Source organism: Aotus nancymaae, unplaced genomic scaffold, assembly GCF_030222135.1.
Source record: "Aotus nancymaae isolate 86718 unplaced genomic scaffold, 86718_ANA_hifiasm-v0.15.2.pri h1tg000043l, whole genome shotgun sequence".
Classification (NCBI taxonomy): domain Eukaryota; kingdom Metazoa; phylum Chordata; class Mammalia; order Primates; family Aotidae; genus Aotus; species Aotus nancymaae.
The window spans coordinates 14067089-14089935 of NW_026988457.1; the positions used below are offsets into that span (position 1 = coordinate 14067089).

Consider the following 22847-nt stretch of genomic DNA (forward strand, 5'->3'; position numbering starts at 1 on the left):
GATTCTTTGAAGATGTCATATATAAAACATCAGCTTATATAAAGCCAATCATTTATAAAGTGGGCTGATGTTTCTATGATCTAATATAGCTGTTATCAAAACTAAATACCTACAGCATTGGCCAGCACAGTGCTCAGCACAAAGAAGACACTCAGTTTTTCTTAAAATTGGAAAAATTCATCAATATGTATTAAATAATTATACATATCCATATTCAATAAGGGTCATGTTATTCACTTTTTGTGTAAGGGTACAAAAATAAGGGTATACATGTATATTTGCTTGTGTTTGTATAGAAAAATGCAGGACAGATTTCTCTGAAACTAATACTGTGAGAATTAACATGAATGAGAATGGGGTGAATATATAATTTCTCAATATATACTTTTTTATATTGTTTTGATTTCTGAATCACAAAAATATATTAATTCTGCAAAAAAGTTACTTCTTTTTTTTTTGAGACGGAGTTTCGCTCGTTACCCAGGCTGGAGTGCAATGGCGCAATCTTGGCTCACCCCAACCTCCGCCTCCTGGGTTCAGGCAATTCTCCTGCCCCAGCCTCCTGAGTAGCTGGGATTACAGGCATGCGCCACCATGCCCAGCTAATTTTTTTGTGTGTGTTAGTAGAGACGGGGTTTCACCATGTTGACCAGGATGGTCTCGATCTCTGGACCTCGTGATCCACCCGCCTCGGCCTCCCAAAGTGCTGGGATTACAGGCTTGAAAAAAGTTACTTTTTTAAAGTCATGGTTTAGAAAATATTTTACATAAGAAAATGTCCACAATACATTGTTTTATGAAAAGGGTCTGTATATACAAAAGTATGGCCTGCATACTTAAAAAAATTAAGAAAATATTCTGTATATACAAAATAGTATATATACAAAATGTTGTCTTAAATGATACACATATACAGTCATTTTTTAAAACATCAGATACATTTCATGAGGATTCAAGCCATACAAAGTACGTTCTCTGACCAAAATTAAATTAAATTAGAGATTAGTAATGGAATGATCTTTGGAAAATCTTCAAATATTTAGAGACTAAATAGCATAATTCTACACAGTAAATGGGATCATTGCTAAGTGATATCAGTAAGACGGCTGACTAGAAGTTCCTAGCACCGTTCTCCCCCACAAAAAAAGCTAAATCAAGCAAATGAAAAAACTATATTTCAACCAAAATAACTAAAGGAGCACACTGGAGAACTGCAAAGGAGTAGGAAAAATCCTGTAGAGCACAGAAACCCAGGATGGCCACATAGAGAAGGAAAGGAAACTTTTGCCTCTGCCAAGGATGATCTCAGTCCCTAGTTGGGTTCAGCTTGGACCCAAGAGGGATTTCTCTCTGCAGGAAAAAGGTAAGCAGAAGGACCCTAACAGCTCCCATTACTTCCATGGATAACTGCAGTCTTTGCTATCAGAGATTCCTGCAGTCCTCACAGGCTCTGAGCCCAGCTGAGGGAGCTCCCCAGAATATACATGCTGTGGTACTCCCAGAGAAGAAACTGACACTAAGCTACCACTGTGTTGCAACCAGAGCCACTGCTACAGTGCATCCTATTCCAGAGATGGGTAGTCATTGCACCCCTCCATCCTGGAGGCTTTGCCATCACTGCAGCACAGCTATCTGGTAGCCCTCCAACCCTAAATTTAGCTACTGCTATGCTCCAAGTTACCATGGAGTTGCTCCATGCCCTGCATCGCAGACATTGGTGCACCCTGCCCTTCAGGGACTGAGCTGAAGTGACACTCTTACCAGGGACCCACAGCATCAAACTACTCCCAGACACCACACCAATGCAACATCCTATCGTCCTGGATGCCCCAACCCTCTGGCACACCATAGAAGATGTATGACACTGTGTGACATAGCTGACACTGTACCCTTCCTCTCAGGGAACCAGAACTTCCTCCAATCCATGTAGCTGCATATTCTAGGGCCAAGTTGATGCAGCATCTTAATTCTAGGAAATCAAAGCTTTGGATGAGCCATGTCCCTGCCCTACCAGTCAAATGGCCACAGGGCCCATCCTCCTTGGAACAGGACTAGGAACCCAGAATCTGAGCTGCTAAGAACCCCCAACTCCCCAGGGAGTGGAGTGATGCTGTACTTCTCCCTGTCCACTGGGCCATATCAGTGCCTTGCCATGTATGGGTTCTTGACAGTGCTGCACCTGGCTGCAAAGAACCTGGGCTATTGCTGAGTGTCACCATCCCAGTGTCAAGAGTAATTAGTGTGTGACATCTCATCCCCCAGGACTCAAGTTGCCACTGTGTCCTCTTGATTCTAGGTCCCAAATTGCAGCTGTGCCCTATTCCCTAGGGCCTGAGCCTTTGGGGTTCTCCTTCTTCCCTGGAGCCATGCCAGTTTTGCACCCTGCCCTCCAGGGTCAGAGCCAGAGCTATATCCCTGCCCCTTGGGTGCAAGCTGTTAGAAAGTGCTTCAGAGAAAGAGACCTCAGTTTTGTGGGAGAACTGCATCCACGTACGACTTGAAGAGTGAACCAACACCTCGAATCACAGTGTTTCAGTAATTTCACAAGAACCTGGGCCTAGGAATTCAGGACCTGTGCCCCAGATCCAAGTGCGGCTGTGTCTGCCTGTGGGCTGTGTCAGACCAGACATCAAGACAGATACCCTAATCTAAGACCTTCTGTTGTGGGAAAGACAAGAACAGGAGGATCCCTGAAACTTTGGCCAATGAGGACCCTAATAACCTATGTTGCCACCATCACTGCCACAAACTCCTGCAGCCTAGACCACCAAGGCACCTGTAGTCATTGCTGAAACTGATCACAATTAAAGAAGCTGAAGCTGCACAGAGGCTACACCACTGCTCCCACATACTCAACTAGTATCTTCAAGCCCATATGCAGGTGAAAGTCTTCCCCTACGAAAGCCACTCTGTAAAGTTAGAAGAGGTGACTCCTCTACCAAATGCATAGAAATCAACATCAGAACACAAACACACACACAACATACCCCCCCACAAAAAATGAAACAGCAAAGAAACATGACACCACCAAAGAAACACAATAATTCCCCAGTAACTGATCCCAAAGAAATGGATATTTACAAATGGCCTAAAAAGGAATTCAAAATAACAATCTTAAGGAAATTCAGCAAGATATAAGAGAATACAGATAGACAATTCAATGAAATCAGGAAAACAATTCATAATCTGAGATATACAACAAACAGACAGGTATCATAAAAAAGAACCAAATAGAAATCTTGGAGCTGGAGAATGCAGTCAATGAAATAAAAAATACTAGACAGAACTTCAATAATAGATGAGATCAAGCAAACCAAGAATAACTGAACTTGAAAATAGGTCTTCTGAAATTACCCAGTCGAAAGAAAAGAAACAAGAAGAGAAGGGAAAAAGGAGAAGGAAGGAAGGAAGGAAGGAAGGAAGGGAGGGAGGAAGGGAGGGAGGGAAAGAAAAAGAAAAAAGAGTGAAACAGCCCATGGGACTTATGGGACACTACTAAGTGAATACTCACTCACATTATGGGATATTCAGATGGAGAGGAGACAAAGATAAGGACAGAAAGCTTATTTAATGAAATAATTCCTGAAATTTCCCAAGTATTGGAAGATATATGGACATCAGATTCACGAAGCTTGAAAGTCTCGAAACAGATTTAATCCAATGAGATACTCTCCAACGTATATTATAATTAGTCTGTCAGTCAAAGACAGAGAGTTTTAAAAGCAACAAAAGTCACATATAAGCATCAAGTCACATATAAGGGAATCCCCATTAGACTATCAGATATCTCCATAGAAGCCATGCAGGACATGAGAGAATGGAATAATATAGTCAAAGTGCTGAAAGAAAAAAACTGCCAGTCAAAAATACTACACTCAGAAAAGCTGTCCTTCAGAAATTAAGGAGAAATAAAGTATTTCCCAGACAAGCAAAGGCTGAGAGAATTCATCACCACTAGACCTGTACAATCCTGAGTTCACCACCTGTGAGTTCTACATGGCCTATGCAGACTATCACGATCTCATGGAAATCACAGAGAAGATGGTTTCAGGGATGGTGAAGCATATTACAGGCAGTTACAAGGTCAACTACCACCCAGATGGCCCATAGGGCCAGGCCTATGATACTGACTTCACCCCACACTTCCAGAGAATCAGCATGGTAGAAGAACTTGAGGAAGCACTGGGGGTAATGCTGCCAGAAACTAACCTCTTTGAAACTGATGAAACTCACAAAATTCTTAATAATATCTCTGTGGCTGAAGCTATTGAATACCCTCCACCTTGGACCACAGCCAGGCTCCTTGACAAGCTTGTGGGGAAGTTTCTGGAGGTGACTTGCATCAATCCTACATTAATCTGTGATCATCCAGAGATAATGAGTCCTGTGGCTAAATGGCACTGCTCTAAAGAGAATCTGACAGAGCACTTGGAGCTGCCTGTCATGAAGAAAGAGACATGCAATGCCTAAACTGAGCTAAATGATCCTCTGCCACAGCAGCAGCTTTTTGAAAGATAGGCCAAAGCCAAGGCCACAGGTGATGATGAGACCATGTTCATAGATGAAAACTTCTGTACCACCCTGGAATACGTACAGGCATGGGCATTGACTGAGTTACCATTTTTCTCAACAGATTCCAACAACATCAAGGAAGTACTACTATTTCCTTCTATTTTCTGCTATTAAACCCAAAGACAAGAAGGAGAATGTAGCAACCACAGATACACTAGAAAGCACAACAGCTGGCACTTCTGTCTAGAAAATGATAATTGCAAGTTGTATAAGTCAAGCATCTTTGCATTTCTGCAAAAGATCAAGGTCTGCAAGGTAATTATTGTGTGTTGCTTTCCATTTGACTACCACAGTTCAATTCAGCCATCAGAAGACAGAAAAGGAATTAAGAATTTCTTTTCATTCCTTGTTACCAAGTAAACAATTTGTCTCTTCTCTTCGAAAAAAAAAAAAAAAACCAAAATTATGAGATGTTTTATGTAAGCCTCATGGTAACCTTCAACAAAAGTACAGCAGATACAAAAACAATACAGAGAAAGAAATCATAGTGCTACAGAAAATTATCAAATCACAGAGGGTAACAATAGAGAAAGAAAGGAACAAAGGATCTATAAAACAGCCAGAAAACAAAAAACACAATGGAAATAGTGAGTCCTTATCTATGAATAATTATCTTGAATGTAAATAAATTCTCTAAGAGGGGCTGCACGGATTTTAAAAAAAAAAGGGGGGGATTCAATTATATGCTGCCTACAAGAGACTCACTTTAGCTTTAAGGACAGACAGGCCAAATGTGAAGGGATGGAAGAAAGAAGATAAGATATTCTATGAAAATAGTAACCAAAAGAAAGCATGAATGGCTATACTAACAACTAATAAAATAGACTTCAAATCAAATTCTGTCACAAGAGACAAAGAAGGTCATTATTTAATATATATTCACCCAACATTGTAGCACCTAAATACATTAAAGCAAATATTAATGGACATGAAGAGAGAAAGAGAGAAATAGAGAGCAATACAATAATAGTAGGGGACTTCAATCCTCAATTTTCAACAAAGGATATATCAACCAAACAGAAAATTGATAAGGAAATACTGAATTTAAATTGCACCTTAGACCAAATGAACCTAACAGACATATTTGAAATTTTACATCCAACATCAGCAGGATACACATGTATCTCTAGCACACATAAAGCAGTCTCCAAAATTGTCCACATTAGTCCAGAAAACAAGTCTTAACAAATTTAGAAAACTGAAATCATAGCTAGTACCATTTCAGACCTTAATAATATGAAACTAGAAAACAATAACAGGAAGAATCCTAGAAAATTTACAAATATGTGGAAATTAAACAACATGTTCTTGAACAACCAACGGGCCAAGAACAAATCAAAAGGGAAATTTTAAAATATCTTGAGACAAATGATAATGGAAACACAACATGCCAAAACCTGTGGGACACAGCAAAAGCAGTTCTAAGAGAGAAGTTCATAGCAATAGATGCCTCCATTAAAAAAGATTCTGAATAGTTTAACATTCTGCCTTAATAACTAGAAAAAAAGAACAAACTAAACCCAAAGACAGCAGAAGAAAGGAAACAAAGAACATAACAGAAATAAATCAAATAGAGAACAGAAAAACTATAGAGAGAATCAATAAAACTAAGAGGAGGTTTTTTGAAAAAATAAAACTCACTGCATGTTCTCACTCATAGGCGGGTGTTGAACAATGAGAACACATGGACACAGGGAGGGGAGCACTACACACTGGGGTCTGATGGGGGGAAATAGGGGAGGGACAGCGGGGGGTGGGGAGTTGGGGAGGGATAGCATGGGGAGAAATGCCACATATAGGTGAAGGGGAGGAAGGCAGCAAATCACACTGCCACGTATGCACCTATGCAACAATCTTGCATGTTCTTCACATGTACCCCAAAACCTAAAATGCAATAAAAAAAAAAAAAGAAAAAAGAAAACTGATAAACTCTCAACTTACCTTAAAAAAAAAAAAGAAGACTCAAATAAATTAAAAAGTGAAAGTAAAGCGATTATAACAGATGCCTCAGGAATAAAAAGGATCATAGGGGACACAAATAAATACAAAAATATCCCATACCTATTAATATTGTGAAGATGTCTATACTATCCAAAGCAGTATACAGATTCCATGCAATACCTATCAAAATACCAAAGGCATTCTTCACAGATAGAAAAAAAATCCTAAAATTTGTAAAAAATACAAAAGATCTCAAATAGCCAAAACATTTCTGAGAAAGAAAAACAAAGTTGGAAATATCACACTTCCTGATTGAAAATTATACTACAATTTTTTTTTTTTTTAAGATAGGGTCTTGCTTTGTCACTCAGGCTGGAGCGAAGTGGCACAATCATGGGTCACTGCAGTCTCAACCTCCCAGGCTTAAGCAATTCTCCCACCTCAGCCTCCCAAGTAGCTGGGGCTACAGTTGTGTGCCACCACATCCGGCTAATTAATTTTTTGTGTATAGACTCGACCTCACTATGTTGCCATAGCTGATCTTGAACTCCTTGGCTCAAATAATCCTCCTGCCTTGACCTCCCAAAGTACTGGGATTATAGGCATGAGCCGCTGCACATATAATTTGTAACTGTATTACACCATATACAATCTCACACCATATACAAAAATCAACCCTAAATGTAAGACCTGAGAAATAACATTCCCAGGAAAAAGCTCCTGGACATTGGCCTTGGCAATGATTTTTTTTTTTTTTTTTTTTTTTTTGATATCTCAACCAAAAGTTCAAGCTACAAAAGCAAAAACAAATAAATGAGACTACATTAAAAATATTTTGCACAGCATAGAAAACAATCAACAAAATGAGAAGGTAACTTATCGATTAGGAAAAAAACATTTGCAATCCATATATCTGGTGAGGTGCTAATATACAAAATTTATAAAGAATTCACATAACTCAATAGTAGAAAAACAATCCAAATAAAAAATGGGCAAAGGCTTTGAATTCTCATAGAAATGGCCAACAGGTATATGAAAAGGTGCTCAACATCATTAAATCAGGGAGTCAGGGAAAGACACAAAGTCAAAACCACAATGAGATACCACCTCACACTTGTTAGCATGGCTATTATCAAAAAGTCAAAAGATAAATGTTGGCTAGGGTGTGGAGAAAAGAGTACACACTGTGGTAGAAATGTAAATTGGTATAGCCATAATGGAAAACAGTGTGGTGGTTTCTAAATAAATTAAAACTAGAACTACTATACGACTCAGAAATTCTGTTATACCCAAAGGAAATAAAATCGCCACCTCATAAAGATATCTGTACTCCATGTTCATTGAAGCATTATTCACTACAGCCAAAATATGGAAACAACTGAAATGTCGGATAAATGAATAAAGAAACTATGGTATAGGTTGAGCAGCTCTAATCCAAAAATCAGCAATTTGAAATACTTTAAAATCTGAAATTTTCTGAGTGTCAACATGATACCCCAAGTGAAAAATTCCACACATTTGACTGCATGTGATAGATCACAGTCAAAAAGCAGGCATTCAACACACAATTTACTCAGCAATCAGATATGTGTATAAGGTATACATTAAACACAAATGGACTTCATGTTTAAAGTCGGGTCCCATTCTCACACTGTCTCATTATGTATGAGCAAATATTCAAAAATGTTTAAGAATCTGAAATCCAAAGTAACAGTGGTCCCAAGCATTTCAGATAAGGGATAGTCAACCTGTATATCTATACAATAGAATATTTATTATTCAGCCTTTAAAAAGTAGGAAAATTTACCACTTGCCACAACATGGATGAAGTTGGAGGATGTTATGGTAAGAAAAATAAACCAGACCCAGGGGTTAAAAAAAAAATCCTACATGAGCTCACTTACATGCGGAATCTGGTTGGAGTGGCAGGTTTTTGGGGGAGTCAAAAACACAGAGATATAGAATAAAACATTGGTTACTGGGGTGGGGTGGATAGAAAATGGGGAGATATACGTCAGAGTATTTAAGTAACAGATATGTAAGATGACCAAGTCTAGAGAGCTAATGTACAACAGGAGGACTATAAGTAATTATACTATGAAATTATACTGAAATTCCTGCTAAATGAGTAGCTTTTAGCTGCTTTTGCCATACCAAAAAAAAAAAATGGGTAACTATGTGAGATGATGGATATGTTAATTTGCTTCACTATAGTAACCATTTTACTATCTATATATATCCCATAACATCATGTTAGATGTTAAATATACAAAATTTTTTAAAAAGACTAACACATGGCCAAAGAAGAAATTAAAAGGGAAATTACAAAGTTTTTTGAACTGAATGAAAGTAAAAACAATGTATCAAAAATTTTAGCATTCCACTAAAGCTGTACTTAGGAAAAATTTTACAGTACTAATTGCCTACCCTAAGAAAACTGAAGTGTTTCCAATGGCTTCAGCTTCTGACTTAAGAGATTAGAAAAAGAAGAGAGAATGAGATCCAAAGAAAGAAAATAATATTCATCGCAGTTTAAAAATCAATGCAATAGAAAACAAAAACACAAAAATGAATGAAACCAAAAACTTGTTCTTTGACATTAACAATAAAATTGACAAACCTCTGCTCAGACTATTAAGAGAGAGAAGACATAATCTGCCAACATCATGAATGTTAGAGAGACAGACAGAAAGCACAGATACTTCAGATATTAAAAGGATAATAAATAGATATAGTTAAAAAAAAAAAACACTTTATGCCAATGTCTTCTACTTATGCCAATGTATTCTACAACTTAGAAGAAATGGACAAAGTCTTTAAAACAGTCAGCTCCTTTTTTAGTTGACACAATTAGGGATAACCTGAATAACTGTATCTATGAAAAAAAAACGACTTTACAGTTAATAACCTCCCCACAAAGAAAACTCTGGGCCAAGATGGCTTCACTGATGAATTCTACCAAACATTTAAGAAAAAATATCCATTTTATACAAATTCATTCAGAAAACTGAAGAGGAGGAATTCTTCCCAATTCATTCTATGAGGTCAGTATTACCCTTATATCAAAATCTGACAAACACATGACAAGTAAGGAAAGCTGCAGATCGACATCCCTCATATAGATGTACAAACCCTAAACAAAATGTTCACACACTGAGTCCAATAATATATAAAAAGACTCGCACACTGTTACCAAGTGGGACTTTTCTCAGGAATAAGAAGATGAAAAGTTAGTTTAACATTTGAAAATCAATCAATATAATTCACCACATAAATAAACAAAAAAAAAAAAAAGGAAAGAAAGAAAAAGGGAAAAAAACACAAGATCATACCAAAGGACACAGAAAAAGCACTTGACGATATCCAACATCTCTTCCAGATTAAAAACTCTAAGCAAACTATGAACAGAAGAAAGTTTCCTTAACTTGATAAAGAACATCTATGAAAAACTTTTACCTAACCTACTTTAAAAATGAAAGACTAAATCCTTTCCCCCAACATCTGGAATAAGATGTTCTCTCTTATAACTTTTATTCAACATATTTTAATGTTTTACATAATAAATTACATATTAAACAGATTTTAGCAAGTGCAATAAGGTAAACACATAAAAGAAATCAGAAACATCTAGATTGAAAAGGAAAAAGTAGAGTTGTCTTTATTTATAGACATGATTGTTTATATAAAAAATGTGATGCAATCCACAAAAACAAGCTCTAGAACAGATAAGTGAGTTTAGCAAGGCTTCAAGATTTAAAATCAGTATACAAAAATCAGTTGTACTTCTATGTTTAAGTTAAAAAGACAATACCATTTACAAAAACATCAAAAAGTACAAAATACTCAAAGGATAAGGCTGACAAAACCATATGCAATTCCTGTACACTGAAAACTATACAATATTGCTGAGAGAAACTAAAGATCTAAATAGAGAAATATATCTTGTTCATGAGTTGGAAGTTTCAATAATATTAAGATATCAATTATCTCCAAAATGATCTACAGATTTAATGCAATCCCCATCAAAAATCCCAGCAGGCTTTTTTGTTGTTGTTTTATAAATTGATGAGTTGGTTACAAAATCACATATAGATGCAAAAAAACCTACAATAACCAAAACAACTTTGTAAAAGAACAAAGATGGAAAACTAACATTATCTGACTTCAAGACTAATTGTAAAGCTACAGTAGTCAAAACAGTAAGGCGCTGATGTGAAGAGAGAGAAATAGATCAATGGAACACAACAGAGTCTAGAAACAGACTCACAATATACATAGACATCAGACTTCTGACATAACTTTAAAGGCAATTCAGTGAAGAAAGGATAGTCTTGTCAGCAAATGGAGCTGGAACTACTGGATATCCATACACAAAAAATAAATTTTGACCCATACCTTATGCCATATACAAAAATTAACTCAAAAAAGGATAATGGACACAAATATAAAATCCACAACTACAAAAACATCTAGAGGAAAAAAAACAAGAAAAAAGTCTTTGTCAACCTCAGTTAGATAAAGGTTTTTCAGGATTTCTTAGGTGACACCAAAAGCACAATCCATAAAAGTAAAAACTTGTAAAGTGGGGCTTCATTAAAATTTAAAACTCCTGCTCTTCAGAGAACACTCTTAAGAGAATAAAAAGAAAAGCCATGGACTAGAATAAAATATTTGCAAACCTTACATCTGATAAAGTTCTTATATCCAGAATATATGAAGAAAAAGCAACTCAAAAAACACGTGCGCGCGTGCACACACACACACACACACACACACACCCCTCCACCCAAAATGTAGGCAAAGATTTGAGCAGATACTTTACCAAAGATATAAAGATAATAAACACACAAATCGATGCCTAATATCTTTAGTCACTAGGAAATGCATTTTAAAATCACTGTGAAATACCATTACATAATTATTTCAATGATTAAAATTCAAAAGTCTGACCACACCAAGAGCTGGCAAGAATGTGGAGGAACTAGAACTCTGATACACTGCTGCTAGAAAGTAAAATTATATAACCTTTGTGGAAAACAGAATAGCAGTTTCTTAAAAAGTTAAAAATCTATCATGTGATATAGCCATTCTACTCCTAGGTATTTACACAAGAAAAAAGAAAGCCTATGTCCATACAAAGACTTGCACATGGAAAAAAAAAATACTTGTACATGAATGCTGAGAGCAGCTTTATTTCTAAGCGCCTATAACAACCCAAAAGTCTACCAACAGGTGGATATAGAAACAAATTATAATATAGCCATACAATGGAATACTACTCAAAAGAAAAAAAACTATTGAGACATGCACATGTAAACATCTCAAAATAATTATGCTAAGTGATAAAAGCTAGACAAAAAAAGTATGTATATTATATGACCCCATTTATATAAAATTCTAGAAAATCCAAATAAATCTACAAAGCAAATTAATGATTTCTAGGCAATGGAGGAGCCAGGAGACATTATAAAGAGGCATAAGTAAGCTTTTTGGGGAGATAAATTTACTTGATCAGTATTCTGATTATAGTGATGTTTTCTGGTTATATGCATATGTAAAAACTCACCAAATTATACATTCTAAATATGTGCAGTTTATTGCATGTCAATTATACCTAATAATACAGTTTTTGAAAATTAGATCACATATACTGAAATATTAACAGTGTCTATATTTAAGCTTATGGACAATTTTGGTTTTATTTTTTGTGTTTTTCAATGTTTTCCAAGTTTTTTGTGTTGATTGTTTTATATTTATAGCAGGAACAAAAAGTTATACTTCTTATGTTTTGAAAAACCATACTGCAAAGTAATAACAGCCATACTAGAAGTAAAGAACTGACACACAGAGAGAGGAGCAATATGATGGGTGACATACCTCAGGATATGTGACTGGTTAATAGATCACAATTTAATATCCAAAGTTCAACTTGCAACTCAGCCTCCTAGAGTGTTTATGTATTAGACATTGCTAAATTATAATTTGCTGAAGGCGTCTTTGTTAGCCTTAGTACAGCTAGTCATATTCATGACAATGACAACCACAAACATAAAATAAAACCAAGGAATGACCTTTGGTTATGAGCACATTTCAAAAGAACACAGAATTTTCAGGTCCTATAAAATGAATCTAAATTCCTTAAACATAAAGCATAAACTTATTTTTATAGGTCAGGTCATAGAAAAAGCAGTTAGAACTTATAATAGATGTAGTCTTTATTTTAATAAGAGTTGCATTTTAAACATGAGGTTTTTATTAGCTATTTTAAGAATTACAAATGTAATACATGCTTCATAAGTGAAAAAGAAATAAAACCCTTTACAGACAAGCAACTGCTGAGAGATTTTGTCACCACCAGGCCTACCTTACAAGAGCTCCTGAAGGAAGCACTAAACATGGAAAGGAACAACCAGTACCAGCCACTGCAAAAACATACCAAATCATAAAGAATCATCGACTCTAGGAAGAAACTGCATCAACTAGTGGGAAAAATGATCAGCTAGCATCATAATGGCATGATCAAATTCACACATAACAATATTAACCTTAAATATAAATGGGCTAAATGCCCCAATTCAAAGACACAGACTGGCAAATTGGATAAAGAGTCAAGAATCATTGGTGTGCTATATTCAGAAGGCCCATCTCATGTGCAAAGTCACATATAGGCTCAAAATAAAGGGATGGAGGAAGATTTACCAAGCAAATGGAAAGCAAAAAAAAGCAGGGGTTGCAATCCTACTCTCTGATAAAACAGACTTTAAACCATCAAGGATCAAAAGAGACAAAGAAGGGCATTATATTACGGATCAATGCAACAAGAAGAGCTAACTATCCTAAATATGTATGCATCCAATGCAGGAGCACCCAAATTCATAAAGCAAGTTCTTAATTACCTACAAAGAGACTTAGACTCCCACATAATAATAGTGGGAGACTTTAACACTCCACAGTCAATATTAGACAGATTAATGAAACAGAAAATTAATAAGGATATCCAAGATTGAACTCAGCTCTAGACCAAGTGGACCTAATAGACATCTACAGAATCCTCCACCCCAAATCAACAGAATACACATTCTTCTCAGCACCACATCATACCTATTCTAAAATTGACCACAAAATTCAAAGTAAAACACTCCTCAGCAAATGCAAAAGAATGGAAATCGTAACAATCTCTCAGACCACAGTGCAATCAAATTAGAACTCAGGATTAAGAAACTCACTCAAAACTACACAACTACATGGAAACTGAACAACCTGTTCCTGAATAACTACTGCATAAATAATGAAATGAAGTCAGAAATAAAGATGTTCTTTGAAACCAATAAGAATGAAGACACAATGTACCAGAATCTCTGGGACACATTTAAAGCAGTGTCTAGAGGGAAATTTATAGCACTAAATGCCCAAAAGAGAAAGCAGGAAAGATCTAAAATCACCACCCTAATGTCAAAATTAATAGAACTAGAGAAGCAAGAACAAACAAATTCAAAATTGAGCAGAAGACAAGAAATAACTAAGATCAGAGCAGAAATGAAAGAGATAGAGACACAAAAAACCCTTCAAAAAAAATCAATGAATCCAGGAGCTGGTTTTATGAAAAGATCAACAAAATAGATAGACCGCTAGCCAGACTAATAAAGAAGAAAAGAGAGAAGCATAAAATAGATGCAATAAAAAATGATAAAGGCAATATCACCACCAATCCCATAGAAATACAAACAATCATCTGAGAATACTATAAACACCTCTATGCAAATAAAACAGAAAATCTAAAAGAAATGGATAAATTCCTAGATACTTATACCCTCTCAAGACTAAACCAGGAAGAAGTCAAATCCCTGAATAGAGCAATAACAAGGTCTGAAATTGAGGCAGCAATTAATAGCCTACCAACCAAAAAGAGTCCAGGACCAGGCAGGTTCACAGCCGAATTCTACCAGAGGTACAAAGAGGACCTGGTAACATTCCTTCTGAAACTATTCCAAATAATACAAAAAAGAGGGAATCTTCCCTAACTCATTTTATGAGACCAACATCATCCTGATACCAAAACCTGGCAGAGATGCAGCTGGCAGTAGAGGGCATTGGGAGATATTGGTTAAAGGATACAAAATTTCAGAAGATCTATTGTAACTTCAGAAGATCTATTGTACAATATGCTAACTATAGTTATTAACAATGTATTGTATACTTGAAAATAGCTAAGAGAATAGACTTTAAATGTTCTCGCCATGAAAAAGATAAGTATGTGAGGTAATAGATAGGTAAATTAGATTGATTTAGCCATTCCATAACATATACATATATCAAAACATGTTATATACCATAAATACAGTCATGCACTGCATGACATTCCAGACAATGATGGACTGCATATTAGATGATGGTCCCATAAGATTATATTGGAATTGAAAAATTCCTATCACCTAGTGATGTCCTAGTGCTTTAACACTGTAGTTAATGCATTACGTTTTCTATGTTTCCATACACAAACACCTACCATTGTGTAACAACTGTGTTACAATTGTCTATAGTATTCAGTACAGTAACATGTTGTATAGGTTTTACCCTGGGAATTTTTTGGCACCAGGGAAGATCATTTTTCCATTGACTCGGGGGAGGGGGATGGGTTCAGGATGACTCAAATGCATTATATTTACTGTGCACTTTATTTCTCTTATTACATTGTAATATAAAATTAAATAATTTTACAAGTCACTATAATGTAGAATTAGTGGGAGCCTTGAGCTTGTTTGCTTCCAACTAGACAGTCCCATCTAGGGGTGATGGGAGACAGTGACAGATCATCAGCCATTAGATTCTCATAAGGAGCTTGCAACCTAGATCCACTGCATGCACAGTTCCCAGTAGGGTTTATCCTCCTATAAGAATCTAATGTCATAAGAGAGGACACAAACAGATGGAAAAACATTCCATGCTCATGGTTAGGAAGAATCAATATCATGAAAACGGCCATAGTGCCCAAAGTAATTTATAGATTCAATGCTATCCCCAACAAGCTACCTAAGACCCTCTTCACAAAACTGGAAAAAACTACTTTAAATTTCATATGGAACCAAAAGAGAGCCCACATAGCCAAGTCAATTCTAAGCAAAAAGAACAAAGCTGGAGGCATCACGCTACCTGACTTCAAACTATATTACAAGGCTACAGTAATCAAAACAGCATGGTTCTGGTACCAAAACAGAGATATAGACCAATGGAACAGAACAGAGGCCTCGGAGGCAATGCCACATACCTACAACCATCTGATCTTTGACAAACCTGACAAAAACAAGCAATGGGGAAAGGATTCCCTGTTTAATAAATGGTGTTGGGAAAACTGGCTAGCTATGTGCAGAAAGCAGAAACTGGACCCCTTCCTGACACCTTACACTAAAATTAACTCCAGATGGATTAAAGACTTAAACATAAGACCTAACACCATAAAAACCCTAGAAGAAAACCTAAGCAAAACCATTCAGGACATAGATGTAGGCAAAGACTTCATGACTGAAACACCAAAAGCAATGGCAATAAAAGTCAAAATAGACAGATGGGACCTAATTAAACTCCAGAGCTTCTGTAAAGCAAAAGAAACAATCATTAGAGTGAACCAGCAACCAACAGAATAGGAAAAAATTTTTGCAAGTTACCCATCTGACAAAGGGCTAATATCCAGAATCTACAAAGAACTAAAACAGATTTACAAGAAAAAAAACAAACAAATGCATTCAAAAGTGGGCGAAGGACATGAACAGACACTTTTCAAAACAAGACCTGTATGAGGCCAACAAACATGAAAAAATGCTCATCATCACTGGTCACTGAGAAATGCAAATCAAAACCACATTGAGATACCATCTAACGCCAGTTAGAATGGTGATCATTAAAAAATCTGGAGACAATGGATGCTGGAGAGGATATGGAGAAATAGCAACACTTTGCACTGTTGGTGGGAGTATAAATTAGTTCAACCATTGTGGAAGACAGTGTGGTGATTCCTCAAGGACCTAGAAATAGAAATTCCATTTGACCCAGCAATCTTATTACTGGGTATATATCCAAAGGATTATAAATCATTCTATTATAAAGACACATGTACACATATGTTCATTGTGGCACTTTTTACAATAGCAAAGACCTGGAACCAACCCAAATGCCCATCGATGATAGACTGGACAAGGAAAATGTGGCACATATACACCATGGAATACTATGCAGTCATAAAAAATGATGAGTTCATGTCCTTTGTAGGGACATGGATGAACCTGGAAACCATCATTCTCAGCAAACTGACACGAGAACAGAAAATCAAACACCACATGTTCTCACTCACAGGCGGGTGTTGAACAACGAGAACACATGAACACAGGGAGGAGAACATCACACACTGTGGTCTGTTGAGGGGGGACTAGGGGAGAGACAGTAGGAGGTAGGGAGTTGGGGAGGGATAACATGGGGAGAAATGCCAGATATAGATGACAGGGGGATGGAGGCAGCAAACCACACTGCCATGTAGGTACCTATGCAACAGTCCTGCATGTTCTGCACATGTATTCCAGAACCTAAAGGGCAATAAAAATGCCACAGACCAGTACTGGACCCCTGGGCTATACATCTAGGTTTGTGGAAGTACACACCATGGTGTTACAATGATCAATGAAATCACTTAATGATGCATTTCTCAGAAGACAACCCTGTCATTAAGCAACACATAACTGTATATACAATTTTTGTCAATTAAAAAAATAATTTTTAAAGTTATACATCTGCAATGAAAGTTGCAGACAGCAACAAGAATAATTAAGCAGAAAATAAAAAGTAATAAAATGCAGCCAGGCATGGTGGCTCATGCCCGTAATCCCAGCTCTTTGGGATGACGAGGTAGGTGGATCATCTGAGGTCAGGAGTTTGAGACCAGGTTGGCCAACATGGTGAAACCCCGACTCTACTAAAAATACAAAAATTTGCTGGGCAGGGTAGCACACACCTGTAATCCCAGCTACTCGGGAGGCTGAGGCAGGAGAATCACTTGAACCTAGGAGGTAGAGGTTGCAGCAAGCAGAGATCACTACTGCACTACAGCCTGGATGACAAGGTGAGACTTGGTCCCTAAAAACAAAAACAGAAACAAAAAAAGATAATAAAATGCATAAAAAATATTAAATCCTTCTTGAATATGGTGCCTGGGAAAAAGAAGATAAAAGAAAAAGTAGGCACTGGACAAAGATTGCTGTATAGACTCTACAGGATGCTTCAGAACACGTTCAAGGGCTTTAAAAGTTGATGAGACTCTTTTTAAGGACTCTATTCTTAAAACTACAACTAAAGAAATCTCAAAGCTAATCCTTTTCTCAAAGTAAATTCTTACATAATGAGAGGCAATTAGTGCAACTACTGAAAATAAAGCAGATCTTTTTTTTTGTTTGTTTGAGACAGAGTCTTGCTCTGTCGCCGGGCGCCAGGTTGGAGTGCAGTGGAGCAATCTTGGCTCACTGCAACCTCTGCCTTCCTGGCTCAAGCAATTCTCCGGCCTCAGTCTCCCAAGTAGCTGGGACTACAGGCGAGTGCCACCATGCCCAGCCAATTTTTTGTGTTTTTTTTTAGTAGAGACAGGGTTTCACCAAGTTGGCCAAGATGCTCTCGATCTCTTGACCTCGTGATCTGGCCGCCTCGGCCTCCCCAAGTGCTGGGATAAGGCAGATCTTAAGTAGTGGCAGTCTTGCATCTTTGAATTTTTTCCAAGCTCTAACTCTATTAAGTAAGGGACTCTTAGGTAACACTTTCCCAGTGAAGTTTTGTGTAATTTTTGCCACTAATTCATTAAAATTAACAAATAGCTACAATGATTGTTCTATATTATCTATATTTACACAAAAATCAGTTTTTCCATGCTATCATTTATGAAACTGTTGAATTTTTCAAACTTTAAAATTATTGAAAAAAATCTCTCCTCCTATGAATTTTATGTCAAAACTCACCATTTTAAAGCACAATGTTGTAATTCTTACAGAAATCTTTGTGGGCCCTAATTGCTCGGATAAGAGTCCAGTGTGTCAAGTAAACCTTAAATGACCTCATGTATAATTGGTCTACCAGCTGCAACAAGATTATGTAAGCAAGCAGAAATATAACTCTGAGGTCAGGTTGAAAGTTATCTATTGAAAACCTGCTATGCTGGAGCACCACCTCGTAAAGCAAATCCTGGAAGAAATATCATTTTTGATACAATACAGTTTAACTTCAAGCACAAAAGCATGAAAGAATCCCTTTTTGAAAACTGCCAAATTCATCTAAGCCTTAAGATTCCGTTTTCACACAGAAAAGTAAAAAAGCATTTATCCACTTCAACACTTACAGGTGAGAAACTCGGGACTAAGATGATAAATGGAAGTTATAACAGTCAAGGCAGGAGGTAACAAGACCTAGATCATAAAAAAAGAACTGAAGAGTAATCCAACTCTCATGTCTATGATGTGCCAGGTGCTAGATGCTGCAGTGGGAAAGATGTCCTCCTGTGCCCAATGCTATGAAGACAGAAGCAGTTCAAAAGAGAAGTTGACGGCTGACTGTAGTAAGTATTTATTATCTCAGGTGGTAAATGAACTAAGAAATTTTACTTTGATGAGATAATACTGCTTTTGTGTAGTTTTGCACTGAAGTTTAGATTTCCACCTAAGAATATTTCTAGTCTTAAGAATCAGCCACTTAGCAGGATTTCTACCATTCTATTAAATGTTAAATATAAGTATCAGGGTTCATATTTTAACATTGTGATTTTTATTAATATTTCTTCATTACTATAATAGTGATTCTCAGTGCCCTAAACAATACATTTCATCAAGATAGAAATAAAATAGCACTATCATGCCTCAAGTAATTCAGTATTTCTCAATAATCTTTCATACTTTAAAATTTCAAAAGAGTTTTCACTCATTTCATTTCACACTGTTCTTATCATTCCAGGACTTATTCTCAAGAAAATCAAGAGTAGCTAGTAAATAGCTAGAGACACTGTGGCCGACTATAAAAGGAAAATCAAACTGAAGTCAGGAAATCTGAGCTTTGCTACTAATTAATCAGTCTTCTGACCTTGTTCTTGTGGTCCTACTTTCCTGGCTATGAAATGAAAGTTTCAGAGAGGATAATAATTGCTGAAGTTTCGGTTTTTCAACAAAGTCTATCATCTTATGTTTCACCTGAAAATATTAAATATCTAAAAAGCAAAAATCTTTTTAGAATTAGGTAAATCAAAGCACAAATACAAGAATAAAAAAAAGTAATAGGGTATCACACTTCAACAAAACACCACTGCCGAAGTATTTAATTTTTTAAACTCCAAATCAGAAAAAAAGGTCCATCAAAATTCTCTCATAATCCAAAGCCATAAACTCTAATAAATCAAGTAACAGCAACAGTGAAGCCAAAGAACTATAATTTACTCATTTTGGAAACAGTCCCTGAGAGAGGAAGAAAAAGTTCAACAAATACAATATTTGACATAATACAGTCAATGAATGCACAAAAATATGTTGTATTATGTGGGACAATTTATCTGTCTAATCAATATGTAGCAACCACATAATGCATATGTGGCTACTTAAGATTTTGGTTGATGTAACTAAGTCACTTCTCTTATTTCAAGTTCACCAAACCCTTAGCAGATTTTTTCTTACAAATGGACACAGTTGCTTATAATAAGATTAGAAACAATGTACCAATTTACTACTGGGTAAAACATATGGTACTATCATCATCTTGAAGTACAAAAGATAATAGATGAGGAATACTTATACTGTGACTATGGTAGGAATAATGATGAATGAATAGCAAGAATAGAAAATGCAAATTGGGTCTATAGGCTAACCAACTGTCTTCAATATTAACTCTTCAGGTAAATTTCAAACAGCAAGCTACTAATAACAAAAAACAAAGTTTTGATTACATAAAGGATGAATGAAAACTATAATAAAAGGAGGTAAACAAGAAAATATCTTGATTTTTGTAGGTTTTTTGGTGACTTGCTCTCAACCAGCTACTGTATTGCCCCTCAGTCATTTGTAAAATACTAAAATAGATTCACTCAAAGCCTTTGCTTTTAAGGTATATATTATTGCTACAATCCACTAAATCCCTAAAACTAATATAGATATTCTTGTGAATTCTCTCACTTAAGAAGATTCCCAATATAATTAAGCATTTGAGACTATAACAAGTATTTCAATTGACCCCAGATATAATACAGCACCTTAGAAGCTAAAAAAGGGGAATGGCTAATGCTATCCTCTGTTGAATGCTATCAGGCAATGACAATCCTTCATGTCTAAGTGAGACTAAAAATGCCAACATTCTTGCTACACTACAAACACAGTACATTTGATTTTTGAAGGAAACTGAAGCTTATTTGAAAAGCCTACAGTCATTTGTAATCCTGCAAACAACCTGAGTGCCAATTAAAAATCAAATTTACATGAAATGTATACTGAATTCATTTATTAAGAATAAGATTAAATGAAGACTAAAATATTTTTAGCATATCTCTCAAGCACAATCATAGCATCCTTTAGTAATCCCCATACTCAAGTGTCACAGGCATGGAATAATGGAAAATGAAAAGGAACAAGAATCTGGAAACTGGAAGAATGGTTGTGTGGACAACCACATTTATTGAGCACTAAGCACCAGGCAGTATCCTACACATTTCACATATGCTATTTGATTTAATCCTTATAATATATCCGTGAAGTTGAAACAAGCACCTCTATATAGGAAAGAGAGCAGTGAAATAACCTGCAGAAATTGGCACTGCTAAAAAAGTAGCACAGCAAAAATTTTAAACATAATTTCCACCCCCACCAATCATTTTCCTACAAAACTCAAATTACATAAAAGTTTTCCTATTGTCTGTCAAGATTGGATATTATCCCTTGCCTTTGAAGTTTATTGTAAAACATTAGCTACACTCATAATAAAAAAAGACCCAGAGATCAGGAAAGGTGTCCTTTTTCCCCCAATTATCATGTGCCCATGGCATGTAAGGTATTATACATAAATTTTGTTAATTTTTCTCCAGACAAGTATAACAACTTGTTAAAGAATTTATGTCATTTGTCTCACTTCTGGAAAAGAAAACCTATTAAAATAATACACTTAGGCATAACCATTAAATAATGAATATTAAAAATAAATATTCCCAACTCCCACTTTTAGTTGAGATGAAATGAGTTACAAGAGATTTTTATTTTCAACCTAACAACCAGAATAAACCAGTTAATCTATAAAAATCACGGTTTCTTAAAACAAAGAACATGAACTAAATTCTAGAAAAGACTGAGCCTTTTCAAGGAAAGAATACACCCACTGCTAACTTTCATCCCTGGTAGAATGGCAGGAGGAAAAACAATCTCCCATAGATGTGTCAGGAGAAACAAACTGAACTTTCAGCAAATTTATAATGACCACACATGGGCAGACACAATGTACTGAGAAGTCCCAGCCACAGAGAAAACCTGCATCCACCCAGTCTTTCCTACCAGCCCTTACAAGTACACAGGGATGTACACTACAGACCAAATACAGGGCGGGAGCTGAGACATACTCTTCCCAAAGCATGCTGGACCTTTCCCTAGTGCAAGGCAACAGCCCACTAAAAGGCCAGTGGTAGGAGAGAAGAGGTGACAGAGATTCCTCCTAGACACTCCAGGTCTTTATCCAGTGCAAGACAGCAGGTCCTTAAGGATGGTACTGGGTCATGATAGCTGAGATAAATCCCTCGAGGCACTCTTGGCCTTCACTGAAGTGGCCTCAGGAGGCTGAGGGCAGGACAAGAACACAAGAGACAGCTGAGTTGCAGCAAGCAGAATACAAGACTGAATAGCAAAGAGAATTCCCCAGCATTCCAAAAATCTGGCAGCTATACAGCAAAAAGAGACCACCCCAGGTTTGCCATAGTTTGTGAAGCTGGCATTAGAAGAGGAACTAAAATAAATAAAAATAAAGAAATATTAAAGCTTGGAAATCAAACAAATGGACAAGCAACAGAAAAAAATCAATAGTTAAAGCTGTTTCTTTGAAAAGTTATTAGCATTGATAAACCCATAGTAAGACTGATTAAAAAGAAAAGGAAAAAATACAAATACAAATTTCTAGTATCAGGAATAAAATGGAGAATTATCACTATAGACTCTACAGATATCACTGATCACTACAGATTCTCAGATATTTAACTAATAAAGGCTATATTATGAAAAAAAATTGTGCCAATGAAGTTAGAAGCTGAGATGTAATAGATTTATCCTTTTAAAATAAAGCAGAACTATAAAATT

The 22847-nt window shown here is 36.2% G+C and overlaps 1 protein-coding gene and 1 pseudogene across 1 annotated transcript in view; one reads left to right on the forward strand and one right to left on the reverse strand.

Moving 5' to 3' along the window:
- The window catches only part of VWA8 (von Willebrand factor A domain containing 8), a 421567-nt gene that overhangs the window by 384217 nt on the left and 14503 nt on the right, over positions 1 to 22847 (reverse strand). The gene's annotated exons all lie outside the window — the stretch shown is intronic.
- LOC135268779 (lysine--tRNA ligase-like) lies at positions 1300 to 4759 on the forward strand (annotated as a pseudogene).